This window comes from Halichoerus grypus, chromosome 1 (assembly GCF_964656455.1).
Source record: "Halichoerus grypus chromosome 1, mHalGry1.hap1.1, whole genome shotgun sequence".
Taxonomy (NCBI): domain Eukaryota; kingdom Metazoa; phylum Chordata; class Mammalia; order Carnivora; family Phocidae; genus Halichoerus; species Halichoerus grypus.
The window spans coordinates 165824004-165851023 of record NC_135712.1 but is presented as its reverse complement, the minus strand read 5'-3'; the positions used below and the strand labels follow the sequence as shown (position 1 = coordinate 165851023).

At 54.5% G+C, this 27020-nt stretch overlaps 1 protein-coding gene across 11 annotated transcripts in view; it reads right to left on the bottom strand.

The window, feature by feature from the left end:
• The window catches only part of ATP2B2 (ATPase plasma membrane Ca2+ transporting 2), a 374078-nt gene that overhangs the window by 161244 nt on the left and 185814 nt on the right, over positions 1–27020 (bottom strand). The window contains exon 1 of one of the 11 annotated variants that reach the window (XM_036079861.2): positions 14467–14611. The exons of the other annotated variants lie outside the window; for them this stretch is intronic. The gene's annotated coding sequence lies outside the window, so the exon portion shown is untranslated. Of the gene's footprint in view, positions 1–14466; positions 14612–27020 lie in introns of those variants that run through there. 11 annotated transcript variants of the gene reach the window in all.

Sequence of the window (27020 nt, the reverse complement as noted above, 5' to 3'; positions counted from 1 at the left end):
AGCACCCTTTCCCCTTCCTACCTTCCTTCCAGTTGGCTAGCTCTTACTTATCCTTCCACTCGGCTGCCCTGTGAGGACCCCTTGAGGTGGTTCCCTAAGAGCCCAACAAAGGGCTGGCGGGTGATGCTTCATCTGGGCTCTGGCACCGCCCCCCCCGCCCCCCCCCCCGGGCCAGCTTCCCCCAGCCTGGTTGATAGAACACTGGTCTGCAATGACTGGTCTGCCTGCCAGACCCGGGACTCTGGGACTGTGAAGCGACTGTCCTCACGGGTCGGGCTTTGGAGTCAGGCTGCCGGCTGGGTGCCCTTGGGCAGCTCAGTGTCTCAGAGCCTCAGTTTTTTCATGTGTAAAATGGAGATAAGACCTGCCAGAGGCATGTTGCATTAAGTGAGTCCTGCAGAGCACTTGAAACAGTACCTGTGTACGTGGCAGTCAATGGCATTGTGATTCGGAAACTGGCGCTGGGAAGGAGGCCAGGGGGCTCTGACCTGTAGGTGCATCTGGCTGCCCCGGGCCTCCTCCTGTGTGCTGGGCCTGCACCTGGGTGAGCGGCGGGAGGCTGGGGGTCGGGGGACAGCACATCACCTTGGCCTCTCTGTGACTTTCTCCTTCCTAAGAAGCTTCAGCTGGTATTTTCAAATACATCTTCTTTGCTTTGGGGGTAAAGGAAGCATCTTTTCAGGCTCATGTTTTCTGCCCTTTTGTTTTCTCTTCTGACCTTTGAGCCTGTTCTCTGACTTTACCTCCTGCCCTGGTTTGCACATGGCTTTTTTTAGACGACCTTTTGCATCCAACCTTTTTACAGGAGCCAGACTCTCTGCCCCTCCTCTGGGGCTCAGGGCTACTTGGTTGGGGAGGGGGTGACGACGTACCCTGTTATGCTACGCCATCCGCCATCCAAGTGCCGGCCCCTCGTGCACACCCGGGGCCAGGTTCGCTGGGCACCGCATGTGCACTGGTGCCTGACCGTGGTAATGAGGGCACAGAGAGGGCACACCACAGCCGGTCAACGGCAGAGCCGGCGGCTCCCAGGCCCGTGCCCTCTGCACCAGCCTCCACGGCCTCTCATTCAAAGACTGCTGAGCCTCAGGCTGGCCAAAATCCTGGGACAGTAAAGTCACAGGTATGAGTACAAAGATCCCACAGAGAAGGAACAAAACCCCTCGCAACTACTATCTGCCAGCAAGTGAAAGAACAAACAGGAGAAGGAAACAGCAAATTGCCAGATTTTGATGAATCTAAGCTGAATTGTGAGTGGCGCCAGGATTTTACATACCACTAAGAAAGAAAAAGCACTTCGAATAAAACCAGGAGGTGCCATCAGCTGCAAGACGTATCCCGGACGCGGGAACGTGACCATGGGAAGAAAATGTGCATCCCCATATGGACAAAACAGGGTGCTGACTGTGGTCACATCAGGTCACTGTGGGATGTGGGCAGAGGAAAAGGAGTCGTGTTGCAATGGACCCTTCTGTATCAGGCCATGTGTTTCAACAAGCATGCCCTTAGTTTTGTAATTCAAATGACTGCAGTTTAAAAAAGGAAAACAGGGTTTTCCAAGCGGTAGCTGCCTGGTTTCCTTTCTGGCCACCTCCTGGCCTAGGGACACAGTAATTGGCAGCTCTGGGTGCCCTGCTGGGGACTTGCATAGGGGAGGGCAGGTAAGCGCCGGGCAGGCACGCTCTTTCCAGAGCTCAGTCTGTGTGGGTCTAATCAGCAGAAATTTCCCTTTATTAAGGCCTGGCCCCCAAACCCATCATTAAGGGCTCTTCAAGCTTGAAAGTCCACAGTGGACCGACCACAAACAATGTGACAAAACCCAATTTCCCAGAGAACAGGACAGCTGAGAGCTCTTCCTTCTAGACCTTCTTCTGCTTTATTCGGCCTCACACCGTGCTACAGGACCTGCAGACTCGTCTGTCCATCTGTCCTTTACAGCCCTCTGCCCAGCTAGAATGTAAAGGGTGGGAGACCACAGATGGCACCGCTTTCACTGAAGGCTGCACAGAGAGGCTCACTAAAGGCAGGGGGGTTGAGTGTGGGGCTCCTGGGCAACTGCCCACAATCATTTCCAGCCCTTTCTGTAGACACTGGGTCAAGAATGAGGTTGCACGAAACAGAAAGTCTCCCCCAGGGCTAGGCTCTTGAATGCAACAGTCAACCAGACAGACAAGCTTCCTGTCCTCAAGGAATTGATTGTCTACAGAGGAGACAGACAACAAACAAGGGAATAAATACAGAAAAGGATGTCAATGTGATAAATTTTGTTAAAACCCAAGTGCCCTGACAGGTGAAGCTCTTTCTAATAGATGAGGGATGGCCTCAGTGGGGAATTGCCACTTAGCTTGATGAGAAGGAACCCATCCTATAGAAAGAAGGAGAAAAAGCATTCTAGATGGTGAAAGAGCATATGCAAAGGCCCTGAGGCAGGAAAGAGGCTGATGAGTTTGAGGAATGGAAAGGAAGCCAATAAGCTAGAGAAGAGTGAGTGAGGAAAGAGGGTGGGATGAGCGGCCAGACACTGAGCGGCTGTGAAAGGAGGCTGGGTTTTATCCTGCGCTCATGGGGAAGACTGCAGACCTTTAAGCAGGGAGCACCACAGTCTGATTCACATTGTTAAAAGAGTCCATCTGGCCACTTAGGGAGAACAGATGATGGGAGGGGGGGTAAAAGAGAGGATGGGGGAACCAGTGAGGGAGGTCGCCCTTTCATTTATTCAACATGTGTTTATTCAACAATGTTTTAATGAAGTCTCTGAAAAACACAAAAATAAAACAAACAAAACTCATTGGCTAGGGCCTGTCTCCAGAGGTCCAGGGTCTGCTGCCTGGGCACTTACAATAACAGGAGAGGTAGGAATGTCTTCCTGAAGAAGGAGACATTTCAGTGGGGTCTTGAAGGATGGCTAAGGGGTATTCCAGGGGCGGGCATGGCTTGGGCAAAAGCCTCAGAGGTGAGGGAAAAGGTCAGTGTGAAGGAGAGCTGTGCCCCAATTTGTATAAATGACTAAATTCTTGACCAACTTAACGCGTGAAGTAATTCACGGATAAAGACGCGTGGTATGAAGGTGAAGTGTGGAAGATGCTGGAAGGGTCGGTGGGGAATAAATCACAGATGGGGGTTGAGGAGTGTTGACAGTGGGGGACACTGAAGACCTTGACCAGACAGTGGCAGGCCAGATGGGCATTCAGAGAAGGCGTCCCTGGTGGCCATGAAGGAGGCTAGAGCAAGATTCAGGCAGAGAGGGTGAAGGGGAGTGCGGGCTTGTCTTCCCATTCTGATTCTATGAATAATAATACTAGTCATACTAACACTAGATACTTCATAGAGCTTCCTGTGAAGAGCGTCAGGCACTGTTCTAAGCTCCTTATACCTATTAAATTATTTAATCTGCACCAGAACCCTATGAAATAGGTACTGTCTTTTACTCCCATTTGCAGGTGAGGTGACTGAGGCACAGACAGGGTAAATCACTTGCTCAAGGTCACACAGCTAGGAAGCACTGCGGCTGGGAATCAAGCCCAAGCTTCCAGGCTCCAGAGTCTGCTCTTAACCACTGCCCTGTGCTGTCTTCTCCATTTTAGACCCCACAATTCTGCATCTTGGGATTTTGTCTCCTTGACGGAGAGAACCCCCTCTGGACAGTGCCTTTCGCTGCCCTCTGAAGCCCTAAGAATACAGCATTAAGTCCCTCCACGGACACGAACTCACAGCACAGGTGCTCACCAGGTGACCAGGGGCAAGTCCCTGACCCTCTCTGAGGGAGCTGTGTCCCCCTCTGTAATGCCAATGAGAACTGCGTGGCCCTCACAGCCGCCACCAGGCATGAGCAGGGGCTGGGCAGGGCCCCTGACTCCCATCTTGCATCATCTCCACAAAGGCGACCGCCACGTCCCCCCACCACACAGATGAAAACACCGAGGCTCAGAAAGGAACAGTAACTCACCCACAGAAACACAATTTGGCAGAGCTGGGATCTGAATGACAGTTCCCTCAGTAGGGCCCAGGAGGTGCTTAAGGCATTGAAGACTTCTGTCCTCAAAATGCGGACCTGGTGTGACTCCAACCCTCCGAGGGGTACTGGGGTGTCTTTTAGGGAATGAGGATGAAGAGCAAGGATGTGGCTGATTCCTGTGGCCAAGGGGTCAGCCTCAGGGGTCTCCTGAACTTACTCCTGTGCACAGCTGTGTTGGGGACACGGGCCAGGTATGAATGGCCCTCAGGCCCAAGGCCTCACCCTTTCTCCTGGAGGGTTGGTGGATATGTGAACTTTGAGGGGTGGCAGCCGATATCATGATGGAGTCCCAGGATTCTGGGCTCTCCGCAACCTCAGGCAATGCTGCTCCAGGCCTCAGTTTCTGAAACCTTGAATCCAAAGGGCACAGCAGGATGATAAGGAGCTGGGCTTCCTCCCAGCTCTGAGAGTCTGCCCAAACCACGGCACTCCTCTGAGACCGGGTCTCCTCCTCTCTAATTGGGGCCAGTGGCACTTGGGAAAGGTAAAGGAAGGCGCGCTTGCCAAGCACCTAGCACAGCAAGTGCTTGCTTAACAACAGCAGCTATTATTATTCCAGGCTACCTCCAAGGCTGCAGCGGGGCTCAGGGGAGCTCACCGTGTGAAGGCTTGTTGGCCACTTTCCGACACTGGTGTTTGCATTCATTTTTAGCTGCTGCGGTCCCATTGTAGAGGTTTGACTCTGGGGTTCAGAGAGATTCCCTGGAGAAGCTTTTGGAGGTCCCAGGACAGGGGAAGCTGTTGGAATTCTCTTCTCTTGAGGCCTTCGGGGCAGACTGTGGCCCCTGAGAGGGCAGAGAACACTCTGAAACAACCCTGAAGCCAAATGCTCAGCCACACTGGGCATGAGCGCAGGGGTGGCCGAGGCCCCAGACTTCTTCCTCTAGTGGTCCCATTTTATAGATGAGGAAACTGAGGCCCTGTGAGATCCAAGGACTGTGGTTGGTGAGGCAAAGTCTTGGACACAGAGGTTACTTATGGTCCAGTCCCCAAGCTGGGCATTAGCTCTCAGCTGCCACCTCGCACCTGGGGCTGCCCCGACTCCCCAGTGACAGCCGTCTCTGGAGCTGATTCATCTCCGGGCTTGGCCAGGAGCTCGGCACACGGCCTGGCACAGACCAGCTACTCAGCCAATATTGGTTTTATTGATTTACATTCTCTTCCCTCTTCAAGATCCTCTGAGCTTGGAAACTTGAAATTGGCTGGAGGTGGGATGGGGAGAAAGGCTTCATTTTAATCTGAAGTGAGTCATGTAAGTTGATAAATTTAGAAGTGGCCTAAAGAGCTCTTGATCTCCTGCCTTCAGATAGTTGCTAGAAGAGACCGGTTGTCAGCAATCTTTGCATTGCAAATGCGCACATCAGCGTGGACATTGTCGTGCCCTGCCTGGGTCTCCCTCATGAGCCTGCAGCACTGGTACCCCGGCTGCGTGGCTGTTACACCTTCTCTGCAGAATTACCCTAGGCTAAACAGGGGCTGCTGCTGTCTCAGGCTTGCTCCTAGGACCTCCACCGAAGATCCACACGGGTGTGTGCACACACAGCCACGAGCTCCTTTCCTCCAGCCCAGTCCCTTGCCCATGACCTTGACTAGCAGCAATGCCTGGGCAATTTTGAATCTTAGACATTTAAAGTCCTAGGGGGCACATCTGGTCCCGAAGTCCTTGTTTTAAAGATGGAAATTGGTGCCCAGAGAGGGATGGTGATGGGTACAAGGTCACTTGGGCTGTTTGTCAGGCTAGGCTGCACCCGGGTATCTCCTTCTCCATTCCCACTCCAATCCATTCTGTGGCCCTGGCTCCGCCTGGTGGCTAGACCAGTTGGCTAGCCAGGGCTTTTGCTCTCTCCAGGAGGGAGTTCTGCTGTGTCAACTCTGCAGTAGCCACTGAGAAGGCCAGGAGGTGCTGGCTGGTAGGCATGCAGGGTGGCTGACAGGCTCTGCTGACCTTGGCCCTGGCCCAGCTCAGCCCCTTCCCCGGTACCATGGTGAACAAGCAGAAATGTGAAAGGAAAAGGAAACCACTTCTGAAGAGAGCCCCAACCCAGAGGATGCTGTATCTGGCTGCAGCTTCTTCTAGAAACCTGCCCTCCCCGGGGAAGGACCCCTCAACCCCCCGCCCCCTTCTCCATAAGAATCAGAGTCCTGGGGAAAGACCGCAATACGGAGCTGCGGCCTGGACACTGTGGAGAGCCAGCTGTGTGACCTTGGGCATACCCACATGCCTCTTGGCCTCAGCTGCCCTATCTGTAAAACAAGTGCATCTGTATTGTTATTATTTTATTGAGCCCGGTGTCTATTTCAGCTGCCATTTACTGAACTAGAAGAGACTCATTAGAAGTTCATCAAAAAACAATTGCCTTCACTTCTGCCAAGCATTGCCCTAAGCACTTTAATTTTACTTAATTCTCCTATGAATTGGAGACTTTTGTTATTCCATTTTATAAATCGTGGGACTAAAGCACAGAGAAGTTGAGAAACTTGCACTAGGTCACACAGCAAGGAAATGGTAGAGCAGGGATTAGAATCCCAGTATCTGTGATTTAAACTCCTCCCTGTACTACAGTCTTTGGTGCTTGTTTTGAGCTGCCAATTACTAAGCGCCTACTGTATATGGGCACTCTGCTGGGTACATGATTCACACATAAGCTTGCTGACTTCTCACAATAGCCCTGGGAGGAAGAGGAAACACAGGCCCCCATGTGGTGCACAGAAATGCCCAAGGCCCCACAGTGACCGAGCTGGGGAGGCAGGCAGGAGACTGGCTTGTTACCCCCAGCTTGGTCCTTTATAGGTTTTATCTTATTTACCATATTTCACTGAATCTAAGGTGCATCCATTGTAAGATGCCTTGCTACTTTATACATACTTTAGAAACAAAAAGGCATGACTGGTTCTCCTGTGACAAACCAGCAGTTGTAACAGGTGCCTCTCTTTGAGAATGTCAAAATGTGCATCCGGGAATCTACACAATTCAGCTGTATTCACAGCAACCCTATAAGGTGGGCACTATTGTCCCCATTTTACAACCGAGGGGACCAAGGCTCAGCGCCCAGGTCTTGGATTTGATGCTACGCAGGCTCGGCCCAGACTTGGTCCTGAATCACCTGCTACATCGCCACTAAGTTGGCCCACGTGGGATATGCACCCTGCCCTTGGGCACAGGTCAGAACGCAGAGAAGACTCAGGCAGTGGAAGCCCAGCACCCCTTGCTCTGGATGAGGTTTTGGTCTTCACCCAGTGCAGAGGCCTCAGCAAGACTGGGGGACACCCTGAAATGGTTTCTCAAGGATCCCCCACCACTCCACAGCCTTGACAGGAAAATGTGACGGCTCAGCTTCCCATGCCAACCTTGAGCTCTCGCTCCAGCCCAACGAGGCAGGGGTTGGAGGGAGTCAGGCTGGAATGAGCTCCTCTGGGATGACATTCCCCATGCCCCCTCCAAAGCAGTCCCTGGGGTGGCCAGGTGTGGTCCCGTGGAGCAGCCTAAGCCAATGTGGAGAATGCCGTTGCTTTATAGAAAACTGCTCTCAGGGTGAGCATGGGAGCCCCAGAGAGACCTGCTTCCTACCTTCGAAGCCATATGGCTCGTGGACCCAAAACAGGGTCATTCATGCCTGGCTTCTTCCCACCGGCTCTTTTGACCTCATACTCCACCCCAGCACAACTTCCCCGGGCCTATGCAAAAATTAAATCCACCTGCCTATCTCCCCTGGGACTCAGACTTGCCTCCTCTGAGGCCATCTTTAAGGAAGCCCTCTGGGGTCTTCTTCCAGAAGCAGGACAGAAGCTCAGTGTTTCAGAACGTCTGGCATGACCGGGGCTGCATTTGGGGCAGTTTTCTATCCATCACATTACACACCATCTTGTTAGGCAGGTCGCTTCAACTCCACTCTACATGTCAGGGCGCCAAGCTCAGCAGGGCAAAGCTACTGGCTCAAGGTCACAGCAGTAAACACGGGCATTAGGATTTAAATTCAGGTCTTTCCAAATGGCACGGGAGGAGGCCGTTTTAATATCCATCTCTGGACAGGCCCTGAGCCAAAGTGCTCCCTTTGCATTACTTTATTCAAGCCTTACACAACAAATGACAGTATGATGATAATACCACTATTGTTATTCCCATTTTACAGATGAAGAAACATCCTCTGAGCCTTCAACGGGCCCATAAACCCAGGCTGGGCACTTCAGTGGAATCCCACTTGCCTCTCAAAACATCTGGGAAGGGGGGTACTTTTATGGAGAAGTAAACTGAGGTTAAGTCACTAGTCCGACCACATACAGCTAACGGTGGAGCCACTTGGATGAGGCTGGGAATAACTACCCTCCCACACCTGAAATGAACAAATATTTGTAAAGTGCTTGAGGATACATTTTAGCTATTAGTAATATGATTAGCATTTTAGAACTTGGCGATTACCCCACCAGGTTGGTGTTGCTGTCCCCATTCTCCAGATGAGAACCACAAGGCCCACAGAATATGAGTGGCAGAGATAAGAAGGCCCTGTGAGCTCTCAACCCTACGCTGTGCAGTCTCCTGGGCCTAGCACAGCCCCCTCATACCGCCAAGCTCCGCTGCCCACCTCCAGCTCTCCTTTCTGGAGCTCAAGAGCTGTGGGTCCACACAGGAATGGCTGGAATGCCTACCCCCTGGGTTTCTGGCTATGGACAGTCCCCAGCCAGTTCTAAAAAGATGGAAAGGAGAAAGAGCACCCAAGACCTGGTTTCAAATCCCAGCTGCGCCCTTCACTTGCTATGTGACTCTAGCATGTTCTTAACCTCCCTAGGCCTTGGTTTCTTTATCTGTAGAATGGGTGTTTGTGAGGAAGAAATGAGACACTGTACAAAGGACTTCTCAGCAGTAAACTAGTAGAATATTAGTGATTGTAGTGGGCTGAAGTGTCCTTCCCCAAATTCATGTCCATCTGCATCTTTAGAATGTGGCTCTATTTGGAAATGGGTCTTTGCAGATGTATTTAAAGATCTCGAGACAAAATCATCCTGGAGGGATGGGCCTTATGTCCAGTGACTGGTGTCCTTATAAACAGAAGAGAGAACAGGGACACACAGAGAAGGTGATGTGAGGATGAAGATGAAGACAGAGACTGCAGAGATGCAGCCATGAGCCATCGAATGCCAGGGATCGCTGGCAAGCACCAGAAGCTGGGGATGAGAAATGGTGTGCAGTCTGCCTCGGGGCCTTCAGAAGGAACCGGCCCTGCTGACACCTTGAGGTCAGATGTCCAGTCTCCAGAACTGTGAGAGACTACATTTCTGTAGTTTCAAGCCACCCGGGTTGTGGCCGTTCGCTTGGGCGGCCACAGGAAACAAAGTGCAACTGCAGTTCATACCTCAGCTTTGCAGTGTCTCAGACCCTTCACCCTAAGGGCCAGCTGGCAGGAGAATCTGCCCTCACTGAGGACACGAGGCAGGCAGGATCACTGCCCCCTCTTTCCAGGGGAAAGCATGAGGCTAGGGGGCTGACATGACTTGCCCAAGGTCACCTGTCCCTGACTGACCTGGGCCTGGAACCCCGCTCTCCTGACCCTTGGACCCAGGCCTCCTCCCCCGGACTGGGGGACCTCTGGAGCCTCGAGGACTGCAGCCTCCAGCGGGCTGGGCCATCTTGCCCTCCACTCCTCTGACCCTGTAGGGCTTTCCTGGATTGCATAGGATGCGCCTCAGGCCTTGAAAACACCCCCTCCGTCCATGGCAGAGCTCCCTACTGCAGACCAGGGTGAAACCCTCAGGACACCCCCTGACGTCCAGTAGGTTCCCAGGGGTTGCTGCAAGTGCCACCTATTTTGTATTGTCATTCTACAGCAGCCCACTGAAGTGGGTACCTACTCCCATTCTATAGATCAAAAACCAGGGCTGGAAGACACAAAGTGACTGACTCAAGGGTCAAACTCTTAAACAGCCGAGGTAGGTTTCAAACTCACACCTTCTGATTCTCAATCCAGACTGATTCTCGAGCTCCACTACGTCCATGCATGGAGCTGCCCCGGCGGGCCACACCCTGAGCCCAGCCCTCTATGTCCATGACTTTCCTCACCTGCCCCGTGCAACGGCCTGAGAGGTGGGTACCCTTACCAACCACTCCGCAGACGCGGGAACTGAGTCCCACCCTACTTACTGCCTTGAATTCCAGGGCCTTGCCCTCTTCCCCGTCTCCTACCACCACTGACTGTCTCGGTCCAGGGGCACATTCTCCCTAAATAGTTTCTTGTTTGAGGCTCCTGCTGGAAGGGAGAAAGGGATTGCTGCATGTTCAGTGTTCTGGCCTTGGAGAGGGCAGGGTGGTCCAGGGGGCCCAGATTCCAGGCAGGAGACCCACCCGTGCCTCCCACACTGCTCTGTGTGTTCCAGCAGGGGCTGGGGAGGGAGCCTGTCCACCCCCCACAAAGTGTGTATGCATGTGGCATCCGGCACTTGCACCCCAGACTGCTCTGCTGCAGCCCCCTGGGAGCTAAGAGGGGTTGAGAGGAACCATGCCATGCACCTCAGGTCCCCCCCACATCCTCAACCTTCAGCTGCTTCACCCACATTACTTAGAATCTTCCCCACAGCCCTGCTTTAAATCTGTTCCCCTTCTAGAGAGGGGAAGATCGAGGTTACAGAAGATGAGCTATTTCCCTCACTGTCACAGAGCTGGGGAGAGCCATCGCCACGACTCAACCCCAAGGCTTGGTGAGTCTCTTAGGAGCACCCCTCCCAGCCACACTGCTGAGAAAGATAGCCTTGTTTGCCATGTGAAGGTTGACCGGCCCCCAGAAGATTTAGCTGTGCAGGATGCAGTCAGAGCCCCACGGTGGGATGGGGACTGGAGGGCTGGAGACTTGAGCATCAGTCTGACTTTGCCACCAAATTGCCAGGGGACCTTAGTTTCCCCAGATGTGACAGGAGCTGGTGAACAGCATGATGCCCAGGTTACCCCCAGCTCTGAGAGCCTCTGAGCTCCCCCAAACCTACTCTCAATGGCCTCGGCTCCCCCGGGTACAAAACTATAGAGATGAGAACCCTGGGACACCTGTGAAAATGCAGCTTTCGGGACCTCCTGAATCATTGGGTGGGGGGACCCAGAAATTTGCCCTCCACCAGGTGATTCTTTAGGTCCACTAATGCTTGAGCCCCACCAGCCTAGAGATTTCCCTTCCTTGCTTCCCCTCCTGACCTTGGTCAACTGCAGAAGCAAGGTGCTCCCCTGCTCTGGCTCCAGGCCCTGATGCCAATCACACCTCTGTGCACAGCCCTCTATAGTGGTCTAGGCTCTTGGACAGCTGTGGGGTAAGGCAGGGCAGGAACAGGCATATCCTGGGCACAGAGGAGGAGACTGAGGTGCAGAGGGACAGAGCTACTTGCCCAAGGTCATAGAGCTGGTCAGAAGTAGAGGCTGAACCTGGTGCGCTCATCATTTTAATTTGGAATCAAACATCTGGGGAAAACCTGGGGTCAAACAGGCCCCTACTGCTTCATGCCTGGGACCTGAGCGAGTTGGTAAGGTACCCTACTCTCCAGCAAGCACAGTGTGACCTTGGACAAATCCCTGCCCCTGGCTGGGCCTCAGTTTCCCTGTTACGAATGGGTCCAGGCTAGATAACTTTTTAGAATGCACACATCTGCTTTGGCTTTCTAGGTGCCTTCAGTTCCACCAGGTAAGAGGGTGGCACAGCTGTGTAGGACAGGGCCACACATGCCTGGGGAGGTCTCTCCTCTTACCCTCAAGAGACTCTCTGGACCCTCTCTTGGAGCCTCACCCCCAAATCCCAGGTTCTTGGACTGTTGCTTCCCATGATGTTGGCACCCCAAACTAGAGCTGACCTCATGGAGGAAGGGCGGGGAGGGTCTAAGAGGGCAAGCAGGGAAGCTGATGGCCTGGCTTCCACCCTGTCTTTGCCATGTTCCAGCTGTGTATCTCCACTTCTCTGCACAGCCTCCTCATCTGTGGCATGGGAATAACATGGCTATGGGAGGCCCCGCTGAGTGATGGATGCAGAACGATTAGCTCGGTGAGTGCTAGCTGGCTTGCTATTATTTACCCAAGTCTCCTGACCCATACCTGTGTTAGGTGGGGGGGAGAGGGGGAGGGGGCCCATTGGGAGAAGAGAGGGAGGGGCCCCAGCATTTCAGTCTCCCTACAGCATAAGCCACAGGCAGCTTTTCTGATCTCTGGTCTGGAGAGGACTCTGGGGGCTGTTGGCTGTGTCCTGGGCCTCAGCTCTCAAAGACTACACCAGTGTGCTGGTCTCCTCGGGCCAGAGAACGGGGGTGGTGGGGCCAGACTCCCGGTAGTCTGGGCCATGGGCAACAGCTACTCCTGCCCCCTCCTCTGTCACCTTTCCAACTCCAGGCAACCTTCTCTGCCGCACACCAAGGACCCAAGGTGGCCTTTGCTGAGCCCAATCACAGCTCCCTAGGAATCTGGGCTGGCCCTTGACTGGCCAGTGTCCCTCTGTCCTCATAGGTAGTCCCCTGAGGGGCAAGCCTCTCCCCAGTGCCCACAGAGGCACCTTCACTCCCATGGAAGATGCCTGGAAGCTGAGGGGTGGGTGTGTGCAGTCAGCAGCCGCAGAAGAGCTGCATCTGTGCGCCTGGGCCGTCTTCATACATATGCAGCCTATGTTCATTCACCTGTGGGCACATTCCAGCATGCCTGGGGCCTGCTCACGCATGGACAGGCATGCAGATGGCATTCGGGACGCCACATATGTGTGCTTATCTTTTTCACACGGGGGCCAGCCCGCACATGGCCACATGCCACATTCGTGGCTGCTGCTGGGCACCGTGTGCAGGCCAGTTAGCCCCTATGCAGCCTACTGCATTCCTATGTTAGAGCTACAGGCATGTGTGGGTATGCCGCGTTCACAGGTATGTGTGTGTGTGCATGATGCATTCATGTGCCTGCTGTAGTTTGCAGGTAAGCAGGTGGTATTCAGGGATATGAGTTGTATTCACATGTGCTGAGGTGTGTCTATGGGCACAGGAACTCTATGTGTATATGATTTGAACATATACAATACACTACTATGTGTACTATATTTGTGTATGTGCATCTGTGCAGATCTGTGGCTGTGTATATGCCCTGATGAGAATGGGACTGGGGGTACAAAGGTAGCTAAATAACATGGGCCATTTGCATCTCTCCTGGACTCCCCATACAGGGCTCCCCCAGAGCTGTGGTAGCCCTTTCCTGCAACTGCCCCTTCAATGAAGTTAATAGGCGGAGGCCCCCAGGGCTGGCGCTCCAAGCCCCCTCCTACTGCACACGTCAAAGGAGAATTTCTCCGGATGGCGCCTGCAGCTCCTGGAAATGCCCCAAACGTCAGCTCTGCCTCCTCCCAGCGATCTGGAGAGCAATGCAGGCAAGGAGGGGAGCCCACTCTGTGCTGGGCGAGGGGCACTCAGCGTCACACCAAGACCCTCTGCTGGCTGAACTTGCCTACTAGCTTACCCTTCTGAAGGTCGAGCCTGGCTGGGGCCTCTGTGTGTGTGTGTGGGGGCAAGACCCCTGGGGGCACTTTCCTGACTGGGGCAGGCCAGCCACAGAGACCCCTCCCCATACAACCTAGGTGAACAGAGGACAGCCATGGAATGGCCACTTGGCTAGAAAGGGTGGCTGCCCGCAGCGGCCCACCCAGGGGGAGTGCAGAGACCCGCTGATGGGTTTCCCAATCCTGACCCTGCAGGGGGCAGGGAGGAGCCCCAGGTACCTAGCTCTCAGCCAGAGGCCACCCCAACTGGCCTAGGAACTGGGCTTTCGGGCTGAAAGTGCCAACTCCACCACCCAGCATGACTGCTGCAAAATGGCCTGGCCATCCCACTCCTGCCCCCCTTCTGGCCATCTTGGGGACCTGGGGACTCATCCCCGCCACCACATGCCTTGGCTTGGCTGGCCTGACCTGGTGGTCCTGGCACACAGCCGCCCACCTGCCACGGGGACCCTCTGTGGGAGCCTCCCTATGCCTCTTTCCTGGAACCCAGTGGGGGCCGGGCAGGAGGCACCATCTAGTCCTCTGCTTCTCCCTGGGACGAAGCTCAGAGGGGAGAGAACCTTGCCCCCTGCTACCGGCTTGCTGGTCCTTGCATAACATCCAGCCAGGGGCATTTGCTGAGCAGAGGCTGCCGGCATCTACCTGAGACCTTGGGCATCCGCCTGTCCAAGGCCCCCCTGTTCAAGTCCCCAGCACCCCAGTCCTACCCCCCAGCACACGGACCCTCGCACCAGTGTCTCCCTCGGCGGCGGCTCCCAATGCAGCCTCAGCTGCTGCCAGATAAACAACCCCGGCTTCCCCCCCTCCCCGCCCCACCACCTTCCACGCTGCCGCCACCACCATCAGCACTGAAAAAAATCAAATGAAATGAAACAAAATAAAATGGGTGAGGGAGGAAGGGGAGAGCGGAGTGGGGCGCTTTTTATTTTTTATTTTCTCATGCTGGGGGATGCCGGTACTTACTTGGCTACGAAAATCACCACAAATCAGGCACGGTTTCCAGGCGGGCAGCCCCGTAATCGCGGTGCGGCAGCTGGTGCCGCCGCTGAGCCCAGCCAGCGTGCCCGGGTCCCTCTGCAGACTGTACCATCCTGCCCGAGCAGGTGGGGGGGCGGGGGGGGGGCGGAGGCGCCGGCGCCGGCTTCTAGGAGAGCATCTCGTTGGCAAAATGCAATCTCGGGGGAGGCAGAGGCCGCCCCAGCCGCTGTGCTGCCGGGGGCTGGGGGAGGGGGCGGAGGACGGAGGACGAGGGAGGGACTCGGGACTCGGGGAGGGCTTGTTCTGGTGGGGGGACTGGGGGAGGAGAGTGGGGGCGGGGGTGTGTGGACCGAACCACCACGGTGTTGTTTGCGGTTTTAATTCCTCCCGTGGGATCATGAGGAACTGAAGCTGGCAGAGTCCCAGGAATATGCCTGCTCCCCCAAAGTAGGAGGGAATGTCAAGGGCATGGTGAGGGTAGGGTTGGGGCTGAGCCGGATCGGAGGGCGTCCTGCTACTGGTGGTGGTGGTGGGAGAGTAATAGGGAGAGGGGAAGACTTTGCTCAAATGTCCCCAAGTCATCCCCTACTTTCTGGGGGAGTCCTTCAGCTGTGCAGGGGGCTCTGGTTTCCTCCTCTTTTTGGTCAGGACACCCGCAGACCTGGGGGGGCAAAGGTCACATAGGGGGAGCGATGGACTCAACACAGGCTAAACACATCTGTGGTTGCTGGTCCAACAGAGCAGAGCCCGCACAGAGCTTCCTACTGCCATCTGAACACTACCCCTGCAGCCCAGCAGCCCCACCCCAGGGTACCCCCACCTGCCTGGCGGCTGTCGTTCTCACAGAAGACCCCCTCAAGAGGCAGATAAATGCTCACAGATGCCCACTGGCAGGGGTGTCTGCATATGTCTCCTGTATCCACATCATCTACAGGGACATCTGTGAGGAATTGGGGGGCTGATCATGTTGGGGGGCACTGACCATGTCCAGAGATTCCAGGGACCCCCGGGGGAGAGTCTGCGGGAATGCAATCTTCCCAGCCAATTGCCCACTTCTTCCTGCCTTGTCTGCTACCCGTTTAAGTCCAGACCTGCTGCCCCTTTAAATCCAGACTGGTGGGAGGACAGACCTAGGAGCAAGGTTAGGAGGTCACAGTAGGTGAAGGGGCTTCTCTTCGAGTCTGAAGCCTCCCTCTCCACTGCCCTGCCCCTCCAGGAGGGGTGCCATGCTTGGGAGGAGCGCACCGAAGAAGGTGGAAGGACCTTCAGGACCGCTGTCTCAGGGTACCTGTCAGCGTGGGGAGGGCACATGTTGGGGGAGGGTCAGGGTTGGGGGTGGCCCCAGAAGGCAGCTCCAGATGGGAGCTGCCTCCTTCCCCTGTCCCCACCCCCTGCCCAGTTCTGAGCTGCCCGCCTGAGCCTGAGCGTCCCGAGCTGCCTCTCCATCCCTGGGCTGGCACAGAATATCAATTTGTCTCGTTAAGCTGAAAGTCTGCACTGCACCAAAATCAGAACCTGGCCGGGCAGAGGGGCCGCGGGAGGCGGAGAGCTGGGAGTGAGCGCCAGTGGCAGGGCCTCCGTCAGGCGGGCCATGCTGCTACCCCTTCTCCTTAGTCCCTTAAACCCACCAAGGGGTCCCCTTCTGCTCCTGGGCCAGGCAGAGTGAGATGCAGGGAGGCTGCTGAGAAGCTAAGGATGCTGAGTGCTGGGTGGCCCTGGGCTCCACGGTGCCAGGCAGGGAAGACTCCTGGCTGCGGTTCCGACAGAGCAGCCCAGAACACAGCTCAGAGAGGCTCTTGCCCCTGCCCCCCAAAGCCCGGGACAGGGAGCTGCCATGTTGGCCCCTTCTTGGAGGTACAGATGGGGGACTCCACTGGTCCCCCTCCAGGCAGACTTCTAAGTTAGACCCCACTGCAGGAGGACTCAAGCCAGGCTTCCCCATCCCTTCCCCAGGGCCTAGAGGCAGCCCCTGTCCCCCAACACAGGGTCACAGAAAAGCATTCTGAGATGGCCAGGGTGAGGGTGGACACGAGAGTGTGAAAAAGCCATTGCAGCTCACATGTGGTGGGAGCAAACATTGCCTGTGCCAGGAATCCCACCGTCATTTCTGTGACATCGGGGGGGGGGAGGGGGGGTGGCAAACTGCTTTTCCCCATTACAAAACAAAGAGCCCCACAAGGGGTCGGTTATGAGCCACCATGTCCACAGTACTAATCCTTTCTGTGTCCAGCACACTTCACAGTTTGCAAAGGCCACTGCAAAACAGTGAGTTGTTTGATCCTACCGCTAGAATGACTTCCGTGAGCACCTGAATGACACTGAGGAATTTGTGTGTGGCGACCAGGACACGGTCTCTCAAACCAGGAGGGGGTCAGTCAAACCCGTGACCTAAGCCTGAGGACTATAAGCCCATGGCTTCCTCCTTGTGAAGGCCAGCATGGTGTGGGCCAGTTGGGAGTCCCAACACTAGTCTGCTTGGAAGTCCGGAGTCCTGCCTGCTCACTGGTCCCTGTTTGGGGTGGGCTGGACCTTCACCAGCAAACACCAAACTCTTGGGAGCTCATGGATTTTGGTTCCCAGAATCTAAGACTAGAACTGACACCTGGCTAAGCTCCTGTCTCCTCAGCATTTCAGGTCCTGTTGTACTTGAGCCTCTGCATCCACAGCCCAATGATAGGATACTCCCTAACTTCTGAGGCAGCCCAAATGTTGACCAGCATACTCTGAAAGTTTTTCATTATGTTTGGCCCATGAACTCCTATTCATCCTTCAAAGTCCAGCTCAAACTCTGCTTTCTCAGGTAGTCCTTCCTGATTCCACCAAGAGAATCAATTCGTGTGTCTGGCCTGGCTCTGACCACACTGTATTGTGATGGTCTACGTATCTGTCTCCCTCACTGAGCTGTGACCACATCAGCTATGTCTCCAGAGCCCCAGCTCCCAGCACATGGTAGGTGCCCCAATAAAGGCCTGAAGGAATCTGTTGCTGTGTGGTTTTGATTTATCAAATGCCAGAACCAGAAGGACCTTCAAGGACTCCTATCCAATTCTCCCATCTTACAGGTGAGCAAACTAAGGCCTCAAGAAAGGATGTAAGTGGCTTGCCCAAAGTCATCTGGCCACAGACATTCGTCCCCTGCCCTGCCCCCTGTACCTTCCCTTCCTGCAGCAGACATACCTAGGGCATCTGGCCTGTCTTCCCAGGATATGTTGGGGGGTAGGGGGTACTGGGCAGGCAGAGGTGTTGTGAAATCTGACAAACAATGGTGCTAGTGTTGAAACTCTGGGAAGGTTCGAAACGACAAGTCAGGGTGAGCCACGGGGAAGAGGGGAAAGAGGCAGGAGGCAGGCCAGCAGGATTACTGATAGCTTCTGCCTCCAGCATGATTTGGCTTATGGTGAACATGGATTGAGGGTCAGGGTTGGGGGAAGGTATGAGAAATAGGGCAGGGGTGAGGGGAGAGCCAGCCAAGTCTGTTTTTCAAACAGTCTTTAGTTGTCCAGACCATGTTTGGGGGAACAAATCCCGGGACCAGAGAGGAATGGGAGTAGAGAGTTAGTCTAGCTAGGGACGAGGGTGGGATGAGGTCGTCTGATGAAGGCAATTTGCATAAATGAGACAGAGGAGGTAGGTCCAGACGGGTCTGAGGGAGGTGGAATCAAATGCAATCAGAGGCCAGCTGTGTCCTCTCTGGGAGACACAGGTTCTCTTTTGCTTCCCCTCTTGAAGGGAAGGGGGAATGAGGACTACATCTGCCCTTGCCTTGCCCAGCTCAGGGTCTTCTGACACCTGGGCGGGGGTCCTGGGGCAGGTTAACTGCTATCACAAAGAGCTGCTGGCTGGACCCCTCAGAGGCTGAGAAGGCATTTCCAAAGGCCCCTCACCTCCCTGCCTTGTCTGACCTTCACAAATCACCCTTGGAGAGATTGGGCTTCTTCCTATTTTATAGAAGACAAAATGAGAGAGATCTTAGTGACTTGCTTAGGAGGCACAGAGCCAGTGAGGGCCAAGTTTGAGCTCTGCGCCCAGATCTGACCCACTTGAGCTTTAGACCTTTCCCTCTGTCCCTGCCTAAAGATCCTCAAATTTGAAGCACACGACTCAGGCTCTTCGAGGACCATGACCTTGAGGGGCCATAGAATGTGTGTCTGGGGACCAGGCAGCCCAACTTGTCCCAAGTCTCCCAGCCCCCTTACGGCCCTACACCCATTCCCACCAAGGTCCCAAACTTCCTCAGCCCACCCGACCTTGGACTGTTTTATGGCCAGTCAGACAGATCTGGGGTCAAATCCCTGTTCTTTCATTTCCTGACAGTACTTGGGCAAATGACCCAACTTCCCTGAGTTTTCTCATCTGCAAAATGGGGAAAATAATGCCTATTTGGCAGGGTCACAGGCTAAAGGAGAATGGTAGCTGGTATTAATAGGATAAACACAGAGGGTGAGATTCTCCAGAAGGCCCCCGGGAAAAGTTGGGGTGGTGGGTCTTTTCCAGCCCCTCATCCTGCTGGATGATGGTTCTCAGATCCCCGCCCCTGTGGAGCCCGGGCAGGGCTGGCCTTTAAGACCTTGACAGTCCAGGGCAGGCTGCTGACACGCAAACCCAGCCCCCAGTTCCTGGCTGCTCCCACTGGTTCTTGCTCCCTCAGTGAGGAGGGGGCCAGCCTGATGTCTAACTTCGGCCGCCATTCCTATCAACATCCTACTGTGCGTCTCACCGTATGAGCAACATCCTGGGAGGTAGGTCCTATTTTTCTTTCTCATTTTACTGATGAGGAAAGTGAAGTATGGAGAGGTGAAATGATGTTGCCCCAGGTCATACAGTGAGTAGGGGAACTGGGCCTTGAAACCAGGACTGCATGAGGCCCCACACTGAGCCCTGGGACCCCCAAGGGAGATGGGTGTGAACCTAGGTCCAGGGAGCCGTGGGACTTAATTTCCCACAGGTCAGAAGGCCTACCCTAGCCTTCCAGTGGGGCAGGGCAGGTGTGTGGTGGTGGTTGACTCTGCTGCCCCTCTGTTACACCAGAGGGGCCAATTAGGAAGCTGGTACTTTCTCTCCTGGAAGAACACAGAGCCTGGGGAATCGAGAACTATTCTGGGAGGACTCCCTGGGGGAGGCTGCCTTTTCCAGGCCTGGGAAACATGGTCTCATCCACGCTATCCTTTTGGTTAAGGCACATGCAAACACACTGCCCACTCCCATCTGTCAATCCTGCCTCCTCACCTTGGTCTCCCTGTTTCTTCTCCTGCTATCCTCCCGCTGTTTACCCATCCCCTGCCCCTTAGAGAGCTTTCTCAACTCCTCTAAACCCTTTTTGGCTTCCCCATGCTCTCAGCATAAAACCCAAACTCCTTCCATGGCTCATGAGGGCCAGATAACTATTCCAGACCCCTCCCATTATCCTCCATCTACTTTCCCCACACTAAGCCTCTCCTGTTCCTCACACACACTCTTGCACTTCCATGCCTCTGTGTCTTTGCATGCACCATTCACTCTGCCTGGGATGCCTTCCCTTCCCACTTTTCTGCCTGGAGAATTCCTACTCATCCTTCAAGGCTCAGCTCCAGCAACCCCTCTTCTCTGAAGCCTTCCCTGATTTCCCCTCCATCATCTCCAACCCCCAAGAAAAGTTTGTTGTTATTAACCTTTCTATGTGCCTCTGTCATGTCCATCAGGCTGGGGGAATCCTTGGGGATAGGGAATGGATCTCATTTGCTTGTTGTACCCTTAGCACCAGGCACAGAACCTCAATAAACATTGATTGAACCGATGAGTGCAGGTTTGTTGAATGAAAAAGTAATTCCCCTGGTGGTTTCGAACTGGTATTTGCATCCCTCTGTGGCTCTGGAAATATTCTTTGCACTTCTGGAGGTCCTGTTTTAAGAGTTGCTATTTCCTGAGCCTGTTGATGAATGGGGCTTTCTCTGCATGCCCACTTTGTGAAGGGAAAAGGAAGACCTGAACTCCACTCCAATGTCCCTCAGTGATATCTCAACTGGGACCAGAATGCTTGAGCCCAGGGCTGAACTCAAGGTGAGTTGAGCACCCAGGGAGGAGCTCCTATCCCTAAATGCTCCCTCCCAGCTACCTATAGCCTTGACATTTTACCATTAGTGATTCATTTCTTTGGATTATTCAGTCTATAAATATTTACTTAGCTCTCACTGAATGTGAGGTACTGTGCTGGGGTTCCTAGTGAACATTTGTGTGTGTGTGTTTTCACTGCTGCTGGAAGGCTGACTCCCTGGAAAAAGAAGAGAAGGAAGGAGGAAACAGAAGGAATAGGGATGATGTATTCAGGACTGTCAGGAGAAGAGAGAAGGGAATTTGTCACTTGCTGAGTGCCTACTATGTGCCTGACACCTAACACAGAGCTGTATTTACTCCTCATCACGACCTCAGAGTTCAGTGTTATCAACCCTCAATTTAGAGGTGAAGAACAAGCCCAGAGAGGGTGAGTGGCTTGCTTAGAGGAGCACAGCTGTGTGGTATAGGACTGAGCATTCAAACCTAGCACAGTCTGCCCCACAGCCTGCCATCTCTCTGGATGTCCTCCTGCTGAGGAGGTTGTGGGGCCCAGCAGGGAAAGAGGGTTCCCAGAGAGGACAGGAGCTAAGGTGTGACAATTGAAAATACCACAAGCTGAGAGGCCCACCTGCTAACTGACTGGATGGCTGGACACTGCTGGGATTTTGGAACCAATAAGGACTTAGGGACTGAAATGCAGCCATCCTGCTGCCAGTGTGTCCTCAGAATGGGCTGGAGGTCGTGGGGACCACATCAGCCATCTCTGCTGAGAGCTTTCCTTGTGTGCTAATGCACACATCTATGCACACACAATTAACCTGCTTTGTGGACAGTCTCACTCCCATTTTATTGATGAGGAAACCGAGATCTGGAGAGTGGAGGGGACAAGCCCAGGATTACATAACTGGAGGCAGAATTAGAACCCAGATCTTTCCTGGAAGGCTCACAGAGGATGCGGGGTAGCGGGCTCACCCCTGATGAGGTTTCTAAGCAGCCATGGCTCTGAGGGGGACCGCAGCCCTTGCCCTGTCACTTAAGCCCTCTCCCTCTGGGAGCTTCTCTGGCTCAGTCCTCCACTGCACCCAAAGGTGGCAAGGGAGTGGGGTGGGTTCAAAAAGCTTGGGAGCTGGAGACCCATGGACTAGTTCAAATCCTGCTCCACCCTGATGGGCTGTGTGGTTTTGGGCAAGTCTCTCTATCTCTCTGGCCTCAGGCTTCTCATCTGTGCAATCGGCATGGCATCACCTGCTTCCTGCTTCTCTGCCTGCTCATTTGTTCAGTGAGTACCCACTGAGGTCTGCCACTTGCCAGACTCCGTGCTACGTGCTGAGGATACAGCAGGAAAGCTCATGGTGTCCACTCTCGAGAGGACTCACAGACAGATGTGAAATGAATGCACAAACCCATGCAAATGGACAAAGGGGTGTAAGATGAAGGGGCAGAGGCCATGAGCACATTCCGTAGGAGGACCCGGCCGTCCCTGGTGGGAGTGCAGTGGGGAGTTGCAGAAGGTTTCCCCAAGGGGGGTGATCACTGAGCTGGGCTCTGAAGTCTGAGAGGACGCTCACTAGGTAGAAGGAGAGGTGGTGTTCCTGGCAAAGGCCCTGAGGCTGGAGAGACCTCAGTAATTCTCCAGCAACTGAAAGGGGGCCTGAATGCCTCGAGGGGAAGAGTGTGAGCAAGGGGCGGGAGAGGGGTGGAGGACTTAGAGACCACCCTCCAGATTTCTGTCCTTATCCCAGGAGCAGGAGGAACCTTAGGAGCATTTTTTTTTTTTTTGAGAATTTTTTTTATTATATTAATCACCATACATTACATCATTAGTTTTAGATGTAGTGTTCCATGATTCATTGTTTGCATATAACACCCAGTGCTCCATGCAGTACGTGCCCTCCTCAATACCCATCACCAGGCTAACCCATCCCCCCACCCCCCTCCCCTCTAGAACCCTCAGTTTGTTTCTCAGAGTCCATCGTCTCTCATGGTTCGTCTCCCCCTCTTAGGAGCATTTTAAGAATTAAACAGAATGAGGACGATGAAGCCCGTGGCGAGGCGCCTGCCGCAGGATAGAATTCCACGTTGTTAGACCGCTGCGCCACGGTAAAATAACACCTGCCACGGGTAACACGTTCATTCAGCAAACCACGCACGACTGAGGCAGACCCTGAGCTGGGGACACATCGGCAAGGAGGAAAGGGGCCTGCTGGCACTGGGACATGGCTGCGAGGAGAAGAACAGCCAGTGACATTTACGGAGTCTCAAATGTGCTGGGAACTGAGGGGAGCCACCTGACAGAAGGGGACGCTGAGGCCAGGAGAGGCGAAGGGCCCCTGCCTCTGAGGGTCAGGGGTGATTGACAGACAGCTGTGGGTTCAGGACTCTCAATCCAGTGCTCCCTCCACGACCCTAGACTGCCACAGGGGTAGCTCCCCTTGAGAGCCGCTGGGCAGGAGAGATGGTATTGGTCCACGTTATAAATAATAGCACCGAGAGGTGGTGTTGCCTGGACAATTATCACATGCCAGGTCCTGTGTGCTCTGAGAACTTTTCATGTCATGGCTTATTAATTTCTACCCTTTAAGGAGTTATTACCATCCCCATTTTACAGATGGTGAAACGGAGGCCCAGAGAGGCCATACAGCTGGAACGAAGTTGTCCAGCCGGCAGGGGTGTTGGGATTTGGACACAGCCCTTCTTCCCTAGCCTGCTGTAAGTATGGGGAATGCCTGGGCCCCACCAGGGTGTCCAGCAAGTGGCCGAAGGGAGCAGGGTAGAAGTGGGATATGGAGCTGGAGCTGGGCCGAGGAGGGAGCTTTCTGCCCTCAGAACACAGGCAGTGCTGATGCTGCCTCAGCGGCCTTCAAAGGCAGCCCTGTGGGGGTGTCCCACTTTCTCCCCAGAGGAAATTCCCTTTGGGATCTGCCTATGAAGCTGGTTTATGTGGAATCATGGTCCACTGGGGCTAGGGGTGCTGCCATGCCCCTCCATCAGCCCTATCCTTCCATTTTACAGACGGGGATCCTGAGGCCCGCAGCAAAGCCAGGGCTGGGAGGCCAGCGGTGCCTCCAGGGCAGCCCCTTCACCCCATCAGAACTCCTGCCCCCTGCCCCGCTCCCATCACCTTGTGGGGTCACCTTGCTCGAAACCTGTCTTTTTTTTTTTTTTTTTTTTTTTTAAAGATTTTTTATTTATTTATTTGAGAGAGAGGGAATGAGAGACAGAGAGCACGAGAGGGAAGAGGGCAGAGGGAGAAGCAGACCCCCTGCTGAGCAGGGAGCCCGATGTGGGACTCGATCCCGGGACTCCAGGATCATGACCTGAGCCGAAGGCAGTCGCTTAACCAACTGAGCCACCCAGGCGCCCTCGAAACCTGTCTTAATAAGATATGGCTCCAAAGAGTCCCAGCACAGGGGCCACGCCACCTTCCAAGGAGACCCTGCATCAGTGGGGGTTTCCAGGCCGGGGTGGCCCACCCCACAGGCCCTCTGTGGACGGGGCTGTCCTTTAGGTTGGGCCAACTGCCTCACTACAAGGCCACCGACAGGTTGCCCCTGGAGGTGAGGCTAACTGCCATGGGCCAGGGAGGTGTTCTGCTCTCTCGAGCCCTCCTTCCTTTCCCCCAGGCTCCCTGCACTGGTACCCTCAGGCCAACGTGCAACAGTGAAGTACAAGAAGGAAATGGAAGGGTCTTGACAAAGAGTAAGTAGCTTTTCAGATACAAGGTGCTATTTCTTTCTGGGGCACAGAGCACTGTAGAACAGAGTAGAGTGCTTAGGGGTCACAGAGATAGGGGATTGAACCCTGGCTTTGCCATTTACTATTGTATGGCCTAGAGCCAGTCATTTTGCCAATTAGAACCTACCTCATTTTCTGTATCTGTGAAGTGGGAAGAATAATAATATAATTGATCTGGTCTTTGATTCCCAACAAAATGAGAGAGAATATGAAGGTTCATTTCTTCAGCATTAATTGAGCACCTACTACGTGCCTGGCAGTGTGGGGACTGTTTCCTGGAACTGGGCTTTGGAGGAGGAGACTCAGTTGCAAACAAGGGAAGGACGGAAGGAAGGCTGGGAGAGCCCTGTGGGGTGCCAGGCGGTACCTCTGCCCCAGCGTGCAGGGAAGGTGGTGCTTTTGCTCTGTGCCCTCCCCATGTGGGGGTTGTCTCAAACCTCTCAGGACTTCTCTCAAGGGTGGTGGCCATTTCCTCTGGGACTCAGTGAGGCCTCTCAGCTCCAGCCCCATGGAGGAACCCACCCATGAACCCCTTCCTGAAGATCCAGCCCGGGTTCCGATCCTAGAACTACTCTGGCTGGAGGCTGGGAGGTATATGGTTGGGATGTGGACTCTGAACTCACACACATCTGGCTTCAAATTCAGGTGCTGCCACTCACCGGCTGTGTTACCTCGGGCGAGTCACTTCACCTCTTGGAGGCTGTTTCTTCATCAGTAAGCTAACGATAATGTCTACCTCAGAGAACGGTCCTGAGAACTAACTGAGATGCTGCCTCTCGTGTGTTACAGGCACAGTTAATAGTAGCTTAAGGTGGCCCCCAAGCCTGTCCTCTCCTCCTTGAAGCAAGCAGGATGGAGGCATCCCACCCTGGGTGGCTTGGTGTGGTGGTGTTCTGGAGTTGCCCGTCCTGGCTCCTGAGAGCCAACCGTGCGTGTAAGTGAGGTCACACTGGCAGTCGTGATTTGCCAGGGGTGGGAGCATTTCCATCACAGAACCTGGCGAACGCTACAAAGCAGGGCACCTACCTCCTTGAGAGCTGGTCATGAAATGCTCACCAGCACACCATGGAGCCCTGGGCAGGGGCTCAACACTGCTGTCTGGAGTCTGTTTCCTTTAAGTCCTGGGGACGCATTTCTGCTCTGGTGTCCCTTAGCCCGCTCCTCCGACTGCCCTTGCCCATCCCAGCACTGGTGACCTGCTCTTGGGACTTCTCTCCTATTCTCCTGCCGTGGGTTTGCCAGGATGGCCACCCTGCCCAAAGGGATTTCAGTGTCAGACGAGGTGAGCTTGGTGTGGCCCTGCCCTAGACCATGGTCGGCCAATTCCCTTCTCTTTCCCTGTCCCCCTTGCCACTCTCAGTGCTGAGCCCTTCCCGGACTGCCTCCTCTCCCCCCCCAGTACCCCAGCCGCCACCTTCTCACTCAAACTCCCATCCCGAGGGGTCCACGATGCCAGTGCCCACTGCTCTGATCCGTCCACGCCCACCTCTCCTTCTTCCAGCCCCACAAGACTGCTAGCAGCCGGCGGACTCCTGCACTGGAGACAGGTGACCCGAGGCGGTCCTGGTCCTGCTCCTCTCGCCCTCTTTCCCCGTGTGGCCCTGGGCAAAGCGGCTTCGCCTCTCAGACACTCTACAATAGGGACAGTGATAGATGTCAGGCTGCTGCCATCCATCAGGCGCAGAGCCAGTGGCCTCACCGGCCAATCTCATTCCTTATTTCCTCATCTGAAGAATGGGGACAAGAAAAGTGTCTCGCCCCAGGGAACCTCGTGGTGAGCACAAGCAATAGCTTTTGTGGGATCGGCTGCCTGACTGCAGAGTGCCGTGCTCAGGCTGTTATTCTACTTTGCAGGGCAATGCTTGTTTAGATCGACGGGTTTTAGCAGGTGTGTGTGTGTGTGTGTGTGTGTGTGTGTTTAATGCCATAGCCATGTTATTTATAGTCAGCTCCCATACAGGTTTTTATCATTCCTTGCCTGCTCGGCTAAAAATAACAAATGACAAAGGTCATATCTGATCCTACCTGTCGGAGGAATCTACAAAGAATGAAGCGTTTGAGTCGCTGACTTGGGGAAGTGAGAACTCTCCTGCTGACCACAGCCCCTGGAATTCCTCCCCAGCTCTCTCTGGCCCATACCAAAGATGGTGGGGCGGAAGCTCGGGTAGATCTGCCTGTCTCTCTGGGCAGGTGAGTCCTGGACGGTCACCTCTTCCCCCAGCCTGGGGAGGACAGTGGTGGTGGAACAATGGTAGATTGAAGGGCAGGAGTCCCAGGCCCTGGTTCCAGGGGTGCAGTGTGGGCCTCAGTTTCCCCATATTCAAAATGAGAGGGGCGGAGTAAGTAGGCGCCGAGAACTTTCTCTTGATCCCAAATGCAAAGGCGCTCTAGTTTCATTTCCTCCCCTCCACTCTGCACCACTGGGGACTCACCGAATATCCATTAGCCCCTGATAATGATAATAGCCTTGCTGATTCAAATGACCAGAGCCAGGACTTGTGGAGTCCTGATGACATGCCAGGCACGTGCCTTCAGGTAGCTTTAGGTGAAGTAAACTCACTGACTCCACACACTCACCCGGGGAAAGGGAACTTGGCATCCCCACCTGACAGATGAGGGAGGGGGCAGAGCCCTGGGAGCGAGGCTGCGTGTGTGCCAGCTGACACCATGCAAGGGTGGCTCCAGAAAGTGACTGGGTGTCTGCCTCCTGGGCATGTGCTCAGCCCCAGGTACAGAGCTGGGAAGTGCAGGGAGGCAGACAGACAGCCAGAGCC